The 18656-nt window shown below is 43.9% G+C and overlaps 1 protein-coding gene and 1 long non-coding RNA gene across 4 annotated transcripts in view; one reads left to right on the forward strand and one right to left on the reverse strand.

Moving 5' to 3' along the window:
- The window catches only part of LOC139761629 (uncharacterized), a 124409-nt gene extending 113691 nt beyond the window's left edge, over positions 1–10718 (reverse strand). The window contains exon 1 of one of the 2 annotated variants that reach the window (XM_071685911.1): positions 10223–10716. The gene's annotated coding sequence lies outside the window, so the exon portion shown is untranslated. Of the gene's footprint in view, positions 1–10222 lie in introns of both variants that reach the window. The other variant, XM_071685910.1, reaches the window with a different exon arrangement.
- The window catches only part of LOC139761633 (uncharacterized), a 241978-nt gene that overhangs the window by 208773 nt on the left and 14549 nt on the right, over positions 1–18656 (forward strand). The gene's annotated exons all lie outside the window — the stretch shown is intronic.

Raw genomic sequence — 18656 nt, forward strand, 5'->3', positions numbered from 1 at the left:
AAAATGATAAGAAAATATATAAGAGTCAGGTTCCTGGTGAACTGTACCATTATTCATCATTCATCACTTGGGTCTTTAAGGTCCATTTTCTTGTGAGACTCGTCTTTTTTTAAAGTGATTTGAATTGAATGATTAGGCAGTACAATTTTTCACGGTTTTCGAGCAGATGATAACGCAAAAATGAAATGTGAACGTACCAAAATCATTAATTTTGATTTAAGAATTATTCAGGAGGAATGATATTAAACACAAAGTAGATAGAAATGTTACACCCCTTGCAAGAACATGTATTCTCTTGGTTTCCATATTATCTTGCGCGTGGATTACTGTAAAGCCAAGTGTTATGGAATTGAGCGTTTGGTGCTATCCGGATGATCAAGGGTGGGTAAGATTGTGGCCTGATGGCCACGTCTGGGCCATCTGGTGGTCTTGTTGTGACCACGGTTGGGGAGTAGGTCCTGGCCTGGTGGCCACGGCTGGGTCAACCGCTGGTCTGGTGGCCACGACTTGGCCATCAGCTGGCCCAGATGTAGCCACGGGTGGGCCAGTATCTGCTGCTGGTCTGGTGGCCACGGCTGGGCCATCATCTGCAGCTGGTCTGGTGGCCACGGCTAGGCCATCATCTGCTGCTGGTCTGGTGGCTGGCCACGTCTCCAGCCGTTACTGTACAAACAGTAATGTCGTCACGTATTCGTTCTGCCCAACACGACGAACGGCGAGACCAGCTGCTCTTAACTTCGTAACCTTGCCGCCCACCACCAGGACCCTGCCGCCCAAGGCGTCCACCTCCAGGAGGTAACATAAACACAGTAGCGGACGACACCCCTGACGCCCCTAACAACCTATGACGGGGATAAAATGCATAGGGTCTCTCCTGGCCACGGGGTCGAAAATCCCTGCATAACAATATATTACTTTCATCCTTATGAGCATCTGGTCCTTAGCTCTGTTTTCGTCCCACGAGTAGTATGTCCTGAAATCCTACTCGACCGCCTTATGTGTCGACCACTCGACAGATAATTTGTATCTCGACCGAGGGTATTTTTATATTTAGATGTCGACCTTAGATGTGGACCTTGACAACGGTTGGTTTCTTATTTATATCTTCCTTATGACTGACTCTGCTGACTTTCCTTGTAGCTGACTCTGCTGACCTTCCCTGGTAGCTGACTCTGCTGACCTTCCCTGGTAGCTGACTCTGCTGACCTTCCTTGGTAGCTAACTCTACTGACACCACTTTTCGAACTGAAGTATATTCTATGGGTTTGGGCGATATTTAAAAAAGAAAATAATCAAGCCACTTCTCTCGAATAATTAATCAGTTCTAGCTCTCCTCATTAAGGCCAAGGATAAGGAAATACAATGACACTCTCCTCACCAATACATTAAGATTGATTTTGAAAGAGAATATGTAGCGAAAAGATTGATTTTGAGAGAGAATACGTAGCGAAAAGATTGATTTTGGGAGAGAATACGTAGCGAAAAGATTAATTTTGAAAGAGAATACGTAGCGAAAAGATTGATTTTGAGAGAGAATACGCGGCGAAAAGATTGATTTTGAGAGAGAATACTCAGCGAAAAGATTAATTTTGAAAGAGAATACGCAGCGAAATGATTAATTTTGAAAGAGAATACGCAGCGAAATGATTAATTTTGAAAGAAAATACGCAGCGAAATGATTAATTTTGGGAGAGAATACGCAGCGAAAATTCGTGATATTCGGAGGATACTCTGGAAGAATAATAAAGAAGACTTAAATAAAGTCAAGATCTCTTCGTCTGGGAAATCCCTGCCTGTGTGCTTCACATAGGATGGTAGGTGGCCGGCCGCCGCTGCCACTGGCCAGTCTGGGGAAAGCGAAAGTAGTGGTGATGGTCCCTGGCTTCGAAATATTTGTCCAAGCTGTGGCAGGACATTTGGCTCAGGTGTAAATAGACGTCGAGTGGTTTTTTCTTTTTATCTGAAAGTATCGTTTTGTGATTGTTGTTATCGTAAGTGAATACCGCTTTGCAAGGCATCCAGTGAGTGAATGTAAAAGTTAAGGGTTTGGTAAGTTTAGGTAAGTAAGGCTGTGATGTGAGATGGAAGGTACTTGTGCGTGGTTTAGATAGATAGATAAATAGATAGAGAGTTTAAGTGTCTCCTGCAGGGAGGAACAGATGTTTTAAAGGATGTTTCTCATTATCGTAAGGTCTGTTCTGGCATCGCCGACCACCTGGGGTTACGCCCGTAGGCCTGCCATTGGACGGGATGTGGGGGCACTGTGAACAAGTGTGGGCGTGGAAATGGACGCTGCGGGCGTGGTTGAGACCGAGTGTGAGTGTGGATATGTACAGTGAGGAATGAGGGTGGGGCGTCGCGGGGCTATGGCCATGGGTCAACACTCACTCACTCGTGGTATTCACTAATTACTCACTGGTGTACACAGTTTACTCATCCTTACTCATACGTTCAGACATTCACCCTCATTCATGTCAGCTTCAAATTCTCGTCTCCTGTTAAGGACACTCACACCTCACTCTCATGAGACAGTCCATCTTAGAAAATCCTTATAAAGTAAAAAAGTAATTAAACAATCCTTTCCGGAGGTAACGCCACACACTTACACTTAATCACTGTACATCGCGTGTGAAACTAACTCAGAATGGACGACAGTGTCTTTGATCACTGTTTGCACTGTAACAAGAGCAAGAGGTGATCCGTGACAGTGCTACAACAGATGGGCAGTGACTGTTGCTTCTCACGTTACGAGCGCTTCCTGTCGGAGTCAAGGAACTAGACTCATGGACCAGATCAATTGTTGAAGGCTAGAGTGCTTTCGTCTGTCGCTAGAGCAGTGAGTGTTTCCTCACCGCTCTGGGAAATTGCTCAAGACTCACTCATGACTCAGTTTTACCTCAGTTTGTGTGTGTGTGTGTGTGTGTGTGTGTGTGTGTGTGTGTGTGTGTGTGTGTGTGTGTGTGTGTGTGTGTGTGTGTGTGTGTTATGGAAGGCTTGCGTCAGTGTCACCGCACCACTTGTGATGGCAGAGCTGCTGCCGTGGTTGACTTTGTGTCCTGACAGTCAGCAGTAATCAGTTCTCTAAGGGGTCACTCATATATTCATTGCTTTCCCTAGTATAGGATCAATATGTTATAGCTTGATGTAATACCTTTATCCCAAGCTGGGTGGTACTGAGGTGCCTCGATCGTGTTAGGTTCCTCTTGGTTGGTCACGCCAGCGAGAACGAAAGGTGTTCGTGTTTCCGCCTCCGATCGTACATAGCCATACAACCCAACATAGACAACCATACACATATACAGCCATGTGCTCCAATATACGTAGACATACACCCAAACATACGGACAGTATGACAGCCATATACCGTAAGATACAAACATTATACAGCCATACACCCCAATATGCACAGAAGGGCTGCATACACCCACCATAGTATAGCACAGTATAGCAACCATACATCCCAACATACACACAATAAGATAACCATACACCCTAACATACACAGCTTTGCAACCATTAAACCCAACATACACACTGTATGGAAACCATACACCCCGAACATACACACAATAAGCCAGCCAAACATCTGCACTATACAACATAACACCCAAACGTCTCACCATACAGGAAAACCGTATACACCAACATACACACAATAAGACAGTCATGCACCCCAGCATACAGTAAGACAGGGAACTACCCCACCATACAAAAGAACCATACACCCCAACATACACAACATAAGGCAACTATGCACCCCAACATACACACCATAAGGTAACTATGCACCCCAACATACACACCATAAGGTAACTATGCACCCCAACATAAACACAGAAAGTCGTCTGGTATTCAAGAGAAACCTGGTCCAAGGTTACCCACTTCTGTGTGTGTGTGTGTGTGTGTGTGTGTGTACAGGAGGCTACCCACCTTCCTGACTCACCACCTCCAGGCAGGAACCGATTACGTCCTTAGGTTCAACCTCTGCCCCACATCCCGTGTTCTCTGTATTTTAAAGCCATGTTACTTGATATTATCTAAAGATAAGGATCTAGTTATGTACAGCAATGAATTATAGAAAATGTTGGTTGGAAATTAAGGAATAGAAAATGTATCGGGGCGACTGTTTGGGTGTAGATGGATTGGGAGGAGGCGCGTTGCTCAGGTGATAGCAATAGAAAATGGGAACTGGTCAGAGGAAAGTGAGTCAGCCGAACTTTTCATCATTGCAGAGTTTCCGTTATGTCGAGGAAAATGGGGGAAACGCCTAATTGGTTCCTTACGAATTATTGCAATTTACGTGTTAACGCTGTTATCAGCGTCTTGCACATAAACATATTTTTTTTTTATTATTTTTATTTACTGTTATTTTCTCGTCGTCTTTCTACTTTGTTCTTGATAACCTACATATTAGTACTACAGTCACAAAGATCTTTCGGTAGGACACAGTGGTCTGCTTATATTGGAAATTATTATTATTATTATTATTATTATTTTTTACGTAATTGATGGAACATTGGGTCTGATATAGTGTTTGCTTGTTTTGTGTTGTTATTATTATTATTATTATTATTATTATTATTATTATTATTATTATCATTATTATTATTATTATTATTAGTATTATTATTATTTTTATTATTATTATTATTATTAAGATTAAGTAATTGATGGAACATTGTGTCTGATATAGTGTCTGCTTGTATTATTATTATTATTATTATTATTATTATTATTATTATTATTATTATTTACGTGATCGATGGATTATTGGGTCTGATACAGTGTCTGTCATCGTGAGTGATTCTTGCACTCAGAATCGCCCCTCTTTCCTCCGATCAACTCGCCTTGCACAACGCTACCACCGCTCTCCCGCGTGTGTGCAGTGTCTACACCCTCACTCACCCACGCACTGCCGAGTTCTCCTTTACCTCTCTTGTTCTATATATATTTTTTTTTTATCATCATCACGTTTCCTCACTCCACCAAATATGCTTCCTCTCCATCACGTTTCCATATTATCTCCATCCAATCATTCTCGCCATCGTTGGCTGAGCCATGGGGGCGCTTGTTTGCCTGCCACACATCGGGAGCGGGAATATACTCACAGATTTCAAGTTCTGATCCATGGAAGTTCAAGTCTTATAATACATCCACACAGCCATCCACATACCCATCAACATAGACATCCACACAGCCATCCACATATCCATCAACTTATACATCCGCACAGCCATCCACATACACATCAACATATCCATACGTGCAAAGTCCTCATCCACACACACGTCCATACGTCCACACATCCACGCACACACCCATACATCCATCCACACACATCCATACACATACATCCACATAAACATCTGTACACACATCCACACGGACATTCAACCATACACTCATTCACGCGCACATTCAACCACACCGATCCACAGAGGTATCCATGAACCCTTCTTCTCAAACTCACTGACCCACACACACACACACACACACACACACACACTTGTATGTCTGGGCTTTTGTGTACTTCTGTCTAGTGTTAGTGGACGACACACTCGGCCTCACTGGATTACTACTTATTGATGTGTTGATGAGGGAGAGCCAGTCTCTCTCTCTCTCTCTCTCTCTCTCTCTCTCTCTCTCTCTCTCTCTCTCTCTCTCTCTCTCTCGGTATGAATTCATGTATGCTTTATGTAAATATGTTTATATGCATGAATGTATTTATGTATCTATCTGAATAGATATCTGTATATCTATCTATCTACCTTACTCTGACCTTCTCTATTCTCATATCTGTCAGTTTAATCTGTCTCCCTCTGTCTCTATATTTGCCTCAGTCATTCGCACACAGAAAACGTTGTCCTTCTCTTGGATCCACCAGTCATACATTAAGTTCCCCTTGATTCAATTTTCTGTCCTCCGAGTTGTACCATTCTCTGGAGGTCAGTGGGGCAACACCACCCAGCCATCTAACGTCGGGAGGGAACATTACAGATGAAGTTCAGCTTGGTAATGGAATAATAACTCACCCACTTCGAGAAAAAAGAAAAAAAGGGTTAACGAATTTCAGCTTTTCATATATTCTCATGGCATCATTAATTCTATATATTTTTTTCCCTAATTTCCCAGCCTTCATCAGTGATGAAGTAATGACAGGAGAAAAGTTGCGAGGCCACGCATGGTTCTGTATCACCTCGATCCCCACGTAGTTAAAGTCCAGTGATATGTAGTATGTAGAGTTCCTGCAGCGTACACAGGTTGCGCTACGGCCAGGAGCAGGGAAACGGTGGACTCCTTTAGAGCGCGAGAGAGAAGTCGCTCGATGAGACTTGTGCGCCGCCCTTTTCGCCAGACTGGCGTTGAGAGAGAGAGAGAGAGAGAGAGAGAGAGAGAGAGAGAGAGAGAGAGAGAGAGAGAGAGAGAGAGAGAGAGAGAGACGTCAAGGGAAGTACCATCTTCTTGAACTATGTGTATACAAGACGTGTGATTTGATGCCTGGACTTAATGTATATTGTACGTGTTAAGACGTCTTCTCTGTCTCATTCCAGCTTAGCTACCGTCCTACTGTCCGCCCTTAACCCTAAAAATGATACCTTATCCTTGACATAAACCACGCACACTTGTCTGGTCAAACTCCTTTTTCTGTACGTTTCGTCCATAATTTCTTCTCTCGCGAGCACTCTCCTTTTTTTTTTAAGAGTTCCCACTTCCTTAGAATCTTATATTGATAAATTTCGTTTCTGCTTCGTACTTTTGTTAACTTATTTTTATTTCTTTTTTTTTTCGTCTTCCATTCGGTGCCTGGCCTCGCTAAGGCCCTGTGTCCGTGATTTTAACCTTCCTTAGAGAGAGAGAGAGAGAGAGAGAGAGAGAGAGAGAGAGAGAGAGAGAGAGAGAGAGAGAGAGAGAATACTTGTTCCTGGGAAGCGGACGTTTGACAAAAAAAAAAAAAAAAAATTACTCGAGTTATCAATAAACATCTTTTACTTTTTTCTCTCCCTCCAAGATAGACGTCTGCGGTGGGGACTGAACCCATCTGTCAGCGTCAGCTGGGAGATAGCAGTCAATAGATAATAGATACACATCTACGTCCATCACTAGACATTGATGACGTGTTTAGAAATAACTGGAAACATCTATCTGGGAGAGAAAGGTTAATGCTTTTCCATATAGTCTCATTATATATATATATATATATATATATATATATATATATATATATATATATATATATATATATATATATATATAACCAATGGCTATATTTGCACATGTCTGATCTGTAGCTGTCATGTATTCAGTACCAAAACCAGAGCCAACTGTTTTACAGCCAAGCACTTCAGGCTACTTCTTAATATACCTCTACCGCTTCACGTGCCTTAGTTTAAGCCCTGTGATAGGAACACGTCGCTCCCCGCATATCACATCGATCCAGGTCGTTTTATCCCACGCACGCTTCTCACCTAAAGACTTCCTTTACCTATCTCCTTCCGCATAGGTATTGGTAGCGTTCTTGCTCTTCCATCCCCTGTACATATTACGGACAGACTATATATAGTTGTGGAAGCCCCAGTCACCAAGGTTACGGATCATTTAGAGCCTTGTGAAAATATTTCCTTAAACATAGTCAGTATCTGCTATATGTTTATGGATTCAGCCATATGTCGCCTCGTCGATACATGGTCTTGTGCAATTCAGACTTTTCTCTCTTATGATTACCCCATCATCGATGAAGGTTGGGAAATGGGAGTGAAAAAGTATTAAAGCATATTGTAATTGATGCCATGACAATATGTACATAAAAAGTCGATGTTCATTAATTGATTTTTTTTCCCCCTCGAGGTGGTAGCATGTAATTATTCCAATGTCAGTTGTATTTCAGCAGCAAATGTACCATCCTGGCAGAAGACGTCAGGTGGTTGCGCCATTCTTGCCCACAGGGAGGTTCCTCACTGGCCTCGGCAAATGAAACATACCCGAAAATAGAATCGAAATTGAATTCAGTGTTTGATTGGTGAATCAAAGAGACGGAGGACTTTACTTATCTTGTGTAAAGTGAGACAGACATTTATAGAGACAGAGAAAGATAGATAAATTGATGCGTATGAGAGTATAGGACAGAGTTAGGAAGATAAATAGATGGGTTCATAAATGCATTCATGAGTATATGAAGACATTCATACGTACATATGTACTTACGCACAAAAAGTTGATTAGAGAGAAAGCTTCTCGATCAACTGATTGATAGGTGATTAACTTGTAAGGCCTGTCGCATCGTGGACACACACACACACACACACACACACACACACACACACAGACAAAGGGGTCCTGGGGCTATAACTCCAGGCCCTCCCCCATGCATAAGCTCCGACAATTCCAAAGCTTGACAGGTGTCCGTACTGTTGTCTATATGGACAACAAAGGCATTCTCTCTCCTGTGATGACTAATACCTCGCCATGTTTCTCCATAGTATGTGGCCGGACATCCAGAACATGGTATACTATACATAATACCATACAATGGCCAGGATTCGAACCCAGGACCTTTTGCGTGGTATATATCACGCTGTCCTGTTTTTTTTTTCTTTATGTTTTTTCCCGCTTCTTGTTTTCAGCACATCCCATATTTTCATCCCTGACGATGTAGCACTGTTTTTCCCGTGCTCCTGTAAGTATCTGTCCACATCCAAGCCCTTTCTTGAATTGGGGACTGACCTATACTTCTTATTTTGTTCTGTGCCTTGCCATCATGTTACTGACTGCCTTCTTTGATTAAGTCCTTCAGGGTAATATATACAAACAAAGTGCATGGGATCGCGCACCTTCATAGAACATACAAACCTCGAACAGCCACGATCGAACCCGGGACCCCTGTTGCAACAGGGGTCCCGGGTTCGATCCTGGCTGTTCGAGGTTTGTATGGTGTATGACTATATATGTATATGTAGATAGCAGTCGCCCAGGGAAGCACTGCCCTTCTGACTTTGGGTGTTGAAGTGATGGTCGGAACTATCTTACACCCTTCGTGTCACAGGCTTGCTGGTCTTTCTGTCTCATTCAAACTAAGCTTCCAGTCTTGTCTTATCGTATCATCCAGACTCAAATCTTCTTTTCTTTTTGTTGATAAACATCCACATCTTCTCCCCTCTCTCTTATTTTTCATCTTTTCAAAATCTCAGACTTCTCTTGTCTTTTGCATTTTCTTTGATATTCTCATTTTTACTCAAGGCCTGGCCTTTCTGAGGGCTTCCGCTCTTGACTGGAGCCTTTTGTTTCTCTGACATCACAGTGTCTACCCTCCTCTTCTGACATCACTTTGCCTCACCCTGAACCACAGCATATTATTTTTTGAAGTCACACTCACTGCTTCTCACTTTCTAACTTCACTATGCTCGCCGCTCACTTGTCTCACTTCACACAACCTGTCCGCTCTTCCTCAGTCACTTAATATAAGTGTGAGATCCCGCCGGATGGCTCTCCCAAGGAAGGTGGGAAAAGGGAATGGCCTACGCTTACCCACTCATCTCACACGAACAGGTCGTACTTAACCCACTGAGGACAGCGGTACGACCCTCGAGTGTTGTATATAACTCCTGGCCTTTGACCTAATGACCGTTATGGGTCACCAGGTCATAGACCAGGCCATCAAACCCGAGGAGTCGAACCATCGGTACTCAAACAGTGAACATGTACCACCCCTCTCAGTACGATCATATGTGATGCAGTAGTTACCGTCTGTCAGTTTTGTGGTGTTGGATCTTGCGCTCTGCCGGAGTGAGGCCGTCCGTCAGTGACCCCGAGGCTGGTGAGCTCTCAACGTGAAACTGAGGACGAAGTATCACCTGGGAAAAGCAGAATGGAAAACGTGTGCTGGGAGGTACAAAAACCTTCCCTTGCAGATGGTCGGTACCAGGTGCACCTCGGCCTCCCAGACACACACACACACACACACACACACACACACACACACACACACACAAGAGAGGGCCTCACGAATGCAGAACTCCTTCCCCGTACAGCACAAATAAAAATTACAAACACGTAATTAATGACACTCACACACACACACACACACACACACACACACACACACACACACACACACACACGGGGCAACACATGTGTTAAACTCTCCCTGTGGCACATATGTAGTAATCATACACACACATATATACAGAAGAAATTACAGATATGTGGAGGATCAACCAACACTTACCACTAGCGTTTAAAAGTCGTTTTTCCCCAATACCTCAGTGTTCCTGTTAGGGGCGACCTCAAGAAGCGAGCGGAGGTTGTCTCTCTTCCAGCTGTTCTTATTTTAGGGTTTCCTTCGACCTACACGCACATATAATCACATACACACACCACCTACAGTCCTGACGAAGGTCCTCACACGTAGCGGTCGATCTGAGGTCCGGCTGACCTTCACAACGTTGGCGAGTTTTGAGAAAATAGGTAATTACATCGTATTCACTTTCCCTGCTCCCGCGTTCACGAATTCGCTCCCCTCACGCGGATGGACGAAATGCGTAAGCTTATCAGAGTTACGCCCGTGGCGCGTAATGCAGCCGTGAGTCGTACGGGCTGTCGACAGGGGGCAGACGGAGGAGCGGACGAGTCCCCTCCCAGTGTTGAAGTTCAAAGAGAGGGACACACTAGGGAGCACCTCACCTCACGACACCACACGCGGTACTGGCTGCTGCCACCTCACTCCCGGACCACCTTCACCAAGAGCCTCGTACGCTCACAACGTCCTGGGGCACCTCCCTCCCTCCTCACCCCCCCCCCACACGCATCAGCTCCGCCCGACCCCGTCCCCCCCTTTTACTTACCTCCGCCAGGCGGAGCCACGAACAAACGTTCGAGCGAGCGATTGGCAACTATCGCCTGGACGTCACGAGGTCGGTCTCTCTCTCTCTCTCTCTCTCTCTCTCTCTCTCTCTCTCTCTCTCTCTCTCTCTCTCTCTCTCTCTCTCTCTCCTATTGTGTGTGTGTGTGTGTGTGTGTGTGTGATTAATTACCTATAAGTAATTTTCATTTGTCCTAGACAGGGAAGGAGTTTTACATTCGTGAGGCGCTATCGTGTGTGTGTGTGTGTGTGTGTGTGTGTGTGTGTGTGTGTGTGGCACATGTGGCACTGTCAAGAACAGCAAATGTGGCAGGAGTGCCACACTCGCTGTGGTCAGCAGGATAATAACCTGGCGAGCACCCATTTCTGATCCTAATGCAGTCAGGAGGATTCTCGATAGGATTTTCTTCAGCCTCGAACTATAGTTTATATGTTCCGTCCCTTCGAATTTGCCCCGTGAAGTGCTTCTGAATTCTCTGTAACTTGTTTCATTCCATTTTTGTGGTTGGTACGATGCAGTAGTATTTAGTTTAGTTTCTCGTGTATGTATGAAACATTTTCATCAAGTTTTTTTGTATTTTTCTAGTGAAAGTTCTCATTATCATACCACTCATTACTTGGTTCAGTAGCGCTGTATCAATATGCCTTTTGAACTCTTAATTTGTCACATGTGACGATTTCTAAATCTTTGGCTTGGAAATCACTTTCCATAATCCTTTTGGGAATTTATACAGTGCCATCACTAATGTTAATAGTTTTTGTGACGTATTCAATCAAATTCATAACCTTGACGACATTACTGTGGAGGTAAGGCTTATAACCACAACACCAAACGTATAGAAACGTTTGGTGTTGTTTACCCGGACACCAAAAAAAAAAAAACAAAAGACGGAGTAGATCTTGCAGTTTTGCAGTCTTACGGTACTGTAAATTTCAATCAGCTTATCACTGAACTGAACCCATCACGTTGATGATGATATCACTGTAGGTGCTCTAGCATTGATCATCCGGGTACACAGTTCATGTTTACCAGGACACTTTGCAGTGGCAAGGACACACTTGAGGTCAGAATGAAACTGGAGATCAACTATGAAGAAATACTCACACTGTTTTATTGTGGATTTTGGCTCGTACCCGGTTGCTTGTCAGACCTTGAACTTACGCGGACACAGAGTCATCGATGTATTAGATATCTGTCATTAATGTGGGCGGGCACTTTGTGACGACCTGTCACCCCGTCGCTCGTCAGAACTTAAACGTCTGGATCACTACTGGGACAGAATAGGTATATTGAACCCTTGCTAGTACGCCACCGTCCGGGGTGTCGACGCTGGCCAGGTACACCAGGTAGCTACGTGCCGCTGGTAGGGTCATGCATGGCCAGAACACTGGGCAGTCACCAGCAAGTGTGTGTTGTGGTGGTGTCAGTAACAGGAGCAGTCAGAAGTGGGTCGAACCCTGGCAACCCGACCTACGAATTTCTCATAAAGATGATAATACCATGAAACAGTAAGGTGTGATTATCACATTATTGCTTCTACTGGTATCTGTTATCACGTTATCTTCTTGGTTCCCTCCCTGTTTGACTGCAAGGGCTCTGCACTATCTACTTGACTCCCCTCCTCTGGCTGACTTCAAGGCTGACACCGTCTACGTGGTTCCCTTCCCTGTCAGACTCGAGAGCTGACGCTGTCTGCTCAGTTCACACCCTGGCTGATGAAAATAGTCGGCATCACAGCTACCAAGTCTGTCAGCATCTCGGCTTAGTCAGGGACCATCACCAACCATGCCTGTGTGAGAGAGAGAGAGAGAGAGAGAGAGAGAGAGAGAGAGAGAGAGAGAGAGAGAGAGAGAGAGAGAGAGAGCCTTAACTGTGAATGACATTCATGACCCCGAGCTTTGATGTGCTTTAAGTTGCTGTTTATCTGTTTAGATTGTGTGAGGCCTTTGACCTAACACGCGAGAGACAGGCAAAGGTAATAACTCTCCGGGAATTACCTTCTGCCTGATGAAGTAATTGGTGCGAACAACAGCCATCTCTCTCTCTCTCAATTAATGAAAGAACGCAATAGGCTACAAGTGTCACTAAATCGTAAGTTGGACCATCTTATTGAAAACAGCGACTGGACCAAGAACACAGACACATCTTTTGTGGTAAACCTGTCTGATAAACAACTAGATAAAGATTCCTTGTGTGCATTAGGCTATAGTTTAAGTTTTGTGTGCTCTAACAGAGAAGCCAGCTGTGTCTCTCTCCCCTGATGATGTGATTATTACACGAAAGTGCACTTGGGAACTTTTCGTGTTTCATTTTCCCCGTAGACTCATAGGAATATTTTTTTTTTTTTTTTTTTTTTTTTTTTTTATACTTTGTCGCTGTCTCCCGCGTTTGCGAGGTAGCGCAAGGAAACAGACGAAAGAAATGGCCCAACCCCCCCCCATACACATGTACATACACACGTCCACACACGCAAATATACATACCTACACAGCTTTCCATGGTTTACCCCAGACGCTTCACATGCCTTGCTTCAATCCACTGACAGCACGTCAACCCCTGTATACCACATGACTCCAATTCACTCTATTTCTTGCCCTCCTTTCACCCTCCTGCATGTTCAGGCCCCGATCACACAAAATCTTTTTCACTCCATCTTTCCACCTCCAATTTGGTCTCCCTCTTCTCCTCGTTCCCTCCACCTCCGACACATATATCCTCTTGGTCAATCTCTCCTCACTCATTCTCTCCATGTGCCCAAACCATTTCAAAACACCCTCTTCTGCTCTCTCAACCACGCTCATTTTATTTCCACACATCTCTCTTACCCTTACGTTACTTACTCGATCAAACCACCTCACACCACACATTGTCCTCAAACATCTCATTTCCAGCACATCCATCCTCCTGCGCACATCTCTATCCATAGCCCACGCTATATATATATATATATATATATATATATATATATATATATATATATATATATATATATATATATATATATTGTGTGTGTGTGTGTGTGTGTGTGTGTGGAGAGAGAGAGAGAGAGAGAGAGAGAGAGAGAGAGAGAGAGAGAGAGAGAGAGAGAGAGAGAGAGAGAGAGCAAGCAGTGAAGGTAGGAGGTGGTAGAGCCAGGGAGGGGAATTGGATTACCTCAAAAGGCTTACAAAGCAACATAGGAGGCCGGGTCTTTGTGGCGTAGGTCCCAGGAGGTCTGGCATACACTCTCCCAGGCCTCACCCTGAGCTGTGAGTTCTGGTAGACACTCTGCCAGCCCTTGCTCTGAGCTGGGAAGTCCAGTAGACACTCTTAACCCTTGTTGTAAGCTGGGAAGTCTGGTAGACACTTTTTCATCCGTTTGCCCTCAGCCATGATGTCTGGTAGACTCCCCCAGCCCATGCTTTGAGCTGGGAGATCTGGTAAACAAAAGGGAGAATCGCCCTGGGCGCACCCTCAGGCTCTCACTGGCAACCAGTTTACGAGGTCTGGTGTAGACCCTCCTTACAACACTATACACTCACCCCACGACACCCTACTCTCTCTCCCCACGTCACCCTACACTCACCCCACGTCACACTCACCCCACGACACCTTACACCCCTACTTCATCCTGCTGTAGTATTTTACGTAGTTGCCTCGAGAATAATCCTTAGTATTTACCCAAGACCCGCCACGGGTGGGTTAGTCGGTGCCAACAGAAGTTTTTGAAGGTTTTCAACGAAGGAAAAAAAATATACTCCCTCAGGGAACCGGAACGCTAAAGGCAAGAATCTTCAGCGTTTGTTAACCGACTATAACTTCAGTTAACTGACCTATTAGCATGTTAATCATGAGTCATATTAACTTACTTTTAACCCCAGGGTTTTCCACATCCTCAAAAACTCTTGGATTATACATCACCCTTCTTTACTCTCTTGTGTCTGACCTTTTTTTTTTTCTTGATTTAGAAAAACCTAGCCGAGAGAGAGAGAGAGAGAGAGAGAGAGAGAGAGAGAGAGAGAGAGAGAGAGAGAGAGAGAGAGAGAGAGAGAGGAACTTTTTGACGGTAGCTATCGATAAGAAAAAGATTTAGAATAATGAGAAAGGTCCTGGGTACAATCTGTTGTCTCGCTTCACGCCAACGTCGGCCAGCCTGAAGCCTGACACCAGAGAGGGCTGAGGGAGGGACGCCTCCCTCCCTCCCTCCTTAGAGCAGAACTGTGACGGCCCAGGGCGGCGGTGGGGTGTCTGGTGTCTCCCAGAAGTAACGTACCCGACCCAGCCAAAAGGCAACCGCTGCCTGAACTTAGGCTTGTCATTCTCCTTTGATGATGTATTGTACTCTCACTGTACGCTCCTTGTACTTGCCTCCCACCTATATGTAGCTATTGCACGCACCATACTTGCTTTCCCCTGTGTTCGCTGTGTGCACTTACCCGTCATCTACGTCTCTCCTTTTCCTTGCCTCCCACCTATATGTAGCAATTGCACGCACCATACTTGCTTTCCCCTGTGTTCGCTGTGTGCACTTACCCGTCAGCTACGTCTCTCTGTTATACCCACTGTACGCTCTGTGCTTGCCTCCACCTACATCCATCTGTTGTACCCACTTTTCGCTCTGTGCTTGCCTTCACCTACACCCATCTATTATACCCACTGTACGCTCTGTGCTTGCCTCCACCCACACCCATCTATTATACCCACTGTACGCTCTGTGCTTGCCTCCACCCACACCCATCTATTATACCCACTGTACGCTCTGTGCTTGCCTCCACCCACACCCATCTATTGTACCTACTGTACCCTTTATCCATGCTGTCATTGAAGTGCAGTGTCATACGCATCTAACGAATGTGGCTCCTCGATAAGTCTAACTTACAAGGTGGGTTTGGAGTTGCTTGTCTTCCTTTCCTGGAGTCATTATTAGTAATAGACTGAGAATTAACGTGGACTGAGTATTATACTTTACAGTTGGAAACACACACACACACACACACACACACACACACACACACACACACACACACACACATAAAGCTCGCTTCCCATACCGTACGGATAGGTAATATTACACACACTTACAGGAGTAAAGACACGGTGGGTATATGTAAGGTTAAGAGACGGATCAACTCGAGGGTTAAATAAAGAACTCCCTTCGAGCTAGACACAAACAGTTATCTTAAACATTAATCAAACAGTAATCGCAACTGGTAATCACAGATATTAATCACAAACTAATCAAATAGTAATCACAAAGTAATCGCAAAAAGTAATCACAAATAGTAATCACAAACAGTAATCATAAATAGTAATAAGAAACAGTAATTGCAAACAGTAATCACAAACTAATCACAAATAGTAATCACATAAGCTTGTGGGCTCTCTGGTAACACGTCGCTCTACTTGTTTGTTTATCCGCAGTGATTTACCCCCTGGGAAGGGGGACATGTGGCCAGTGGGGCTGGTGGGTGGGGTGTTCTCACCAGGGGAAATGGTTCCTCCGCCCACACCACAGTATTACCATGTCGCTCACAAATGACTAGGGAATGACTCGATGAGGAACAAACCCTATCGAGTTTCTCTTGTACTGAACAGGACATACTGGTCTGTACAGATAACGGAAGGATGATAGATGGCCAAACGCAGCACCTGGAATTTAGAAATAGCTGATATCCTTCAACATCTAGAATATCTGTCTCCCTCCACACTCCACACTGTCTAGAATATCTGTCTCCCTCCACACTGTCTGGAATATCTGTCTCCCTCCACACTGTCACTGACCGACATATTCACCACACAGAGACACAACCGAACGTATCTTCTCGACTCTCGTTGACAGACGCATTTTCTCTACTCTCCTTTGACAGACGCATCTGCTCCACATCCCCACCCTCGATAAATACGACAAACACCAATAAGAACCTAAGTGTAATATTAAGTCAACGTACGAAGTTCCCTCACACAGATATGCGCGACATGAAGAGGGTGCTCGGGTTTCAGTCGATCGTATCACTTGGTTTATATTAATTCGTTTCGGTTTATTGATAACGTACGAGTTGCCTCTGCTTCTTGCCTTCTTTCTTGGCTTTGATCACGTGTTTTTTTGTGGGTTAGACAGCCTGGTCCTCTCTAGGTTAAGTGGTTTCAGGCCCATTGGAGTGATCTGAGTCGTCTAGTATCGATGTAAGGGTTAGTACAGTCTCTTTCTTCACGACAGTGACTCCGCCTTTGCTAGCAGTGCTCCCAAGCCCGCCTAGCAGTGATCTGCCAGTGACTCTAACCTACCTTGGAGAGATAGATGGATACAGCACTCACGGCGTCCCCCGTTACTTGTTGAACCCTTTTGAACTGTCACTTGTTGAACCCTGTTGAACTGTCTTTTGTTGAAGCCTGTTAGACTGTCACTCGCTGAACCCTGTTGAACTGTCACTCGCTGAACCCTGTTGAACTATCGCTTGCCAACAGGAGAAATCTTCCTTAACAAACAAAGTCTTCCCTGTTCATCATAGACGAGGCCATCTTTATGTCTTTGCTATTTGTTTTTCTTTCATCATAATATATGTTTGATAGATACTTCAAGTATTTGTTATTGTTTGTTTTGATTTCATCAGTGGTCGAAGAAAGACTCGTTCATATATATATATATATATATATATATATATATATATATATATATATATATATATATATATATATATATATATAATCTTACCAATTTCACTTGTAGTTTTAAGTAGTTCTGATTCCTCCAATAATGGCTTCTATTCCTTTTTATATGTGTGTGTATGTGTGTAACCTTTCGTGTACAGTTTCTCTTGCCCCAGCATAACACGTGTTTAACACCCCCTGACAGCTTGTTTATTCAGTGCTGCGCAGCACATGTCTGGGGGGGGGGGGTGGTTATTAAAATGACCTCGTGACCTTTCACCCGTCATGATTCCGTTGACCTGACCATGCTGTGTGTTTTCATAAAGTGTTTTTATGGCAGGTTAAATGTACTGTGTGTGTACACACACACACACACGCCAGGTACCAGTATATCGACCACTCCCACAGTGGGGGATGAACGGCCGAGCTGGCTCTGTGTGTGTGTGTGCTGGCAAACCAGGTCTATGTCTTGAGCGCCGGTCCCCCCACCCTGAGATTTATGAGCCGCGACGCCAACCACCGCACCATTTTCGAAATTATCATTTGACCTTTTGGCTATTCTACTAGATATCGTTTGACCTTTGAACAATTTTATGGATTTTAAGTATGACCTTTTTGATATTAATTTTTCTGTTTTCGCTCTTTTAATCTGATGTTTAGATATTTAATCTGATATTTAGATTTTTATTCTGATATTTAGATTTTTAATCTGATATTTAGACATCATCCTAGTGTATTAATTTTTGATGTGTTGACACGCTGTCTGTGTTATTGTCCCATTTAAAGGTATTTAAAGTCTGATTTTGGTGCAAGCTTAACTTTCAGTCACGTGTCTTTGAAAAAGTGTGCCCTATTCCTTTTTGAACACTCACTCACGGATTAAACGTTTATCAATGACGTATCGTAGTTTAAACGTTGTGATTATAAACGTTTACTAGTGGTGTTCTGTATCTGGAACGTTGTCAGTGTTGAACGTTCGCCACTGATATACTGTATCTTAAACTAAGGTTTTTAAACGTTTGTTTTTGATATACTTTGTCGTAAACTCTGGTATTTTAAACGTATGCTACTGGTCTACTGCATCTTAAACTGTGGCGTTTTAAACGTATTTTGTTGATATACTTTATCTTGAACTCTGGCCTTTTATATGTTTCTAACTGATATAATCAATCA

The sequence above is a fragment of the Panulirus ornatus genome, chromosome 41, assembly GCF_036320965.1.
Source record: "Panulirus ornatus isolate Po-2019 chromosome 41, ASM3632096v1, whole genome shotgun sequence".
Lineage (NCBI taxonomy): Eukaryota > Metazoa > Arthropoda > Malacostraca > Decapoda > Palinuridae > Panulirus > Panulirus ornatus.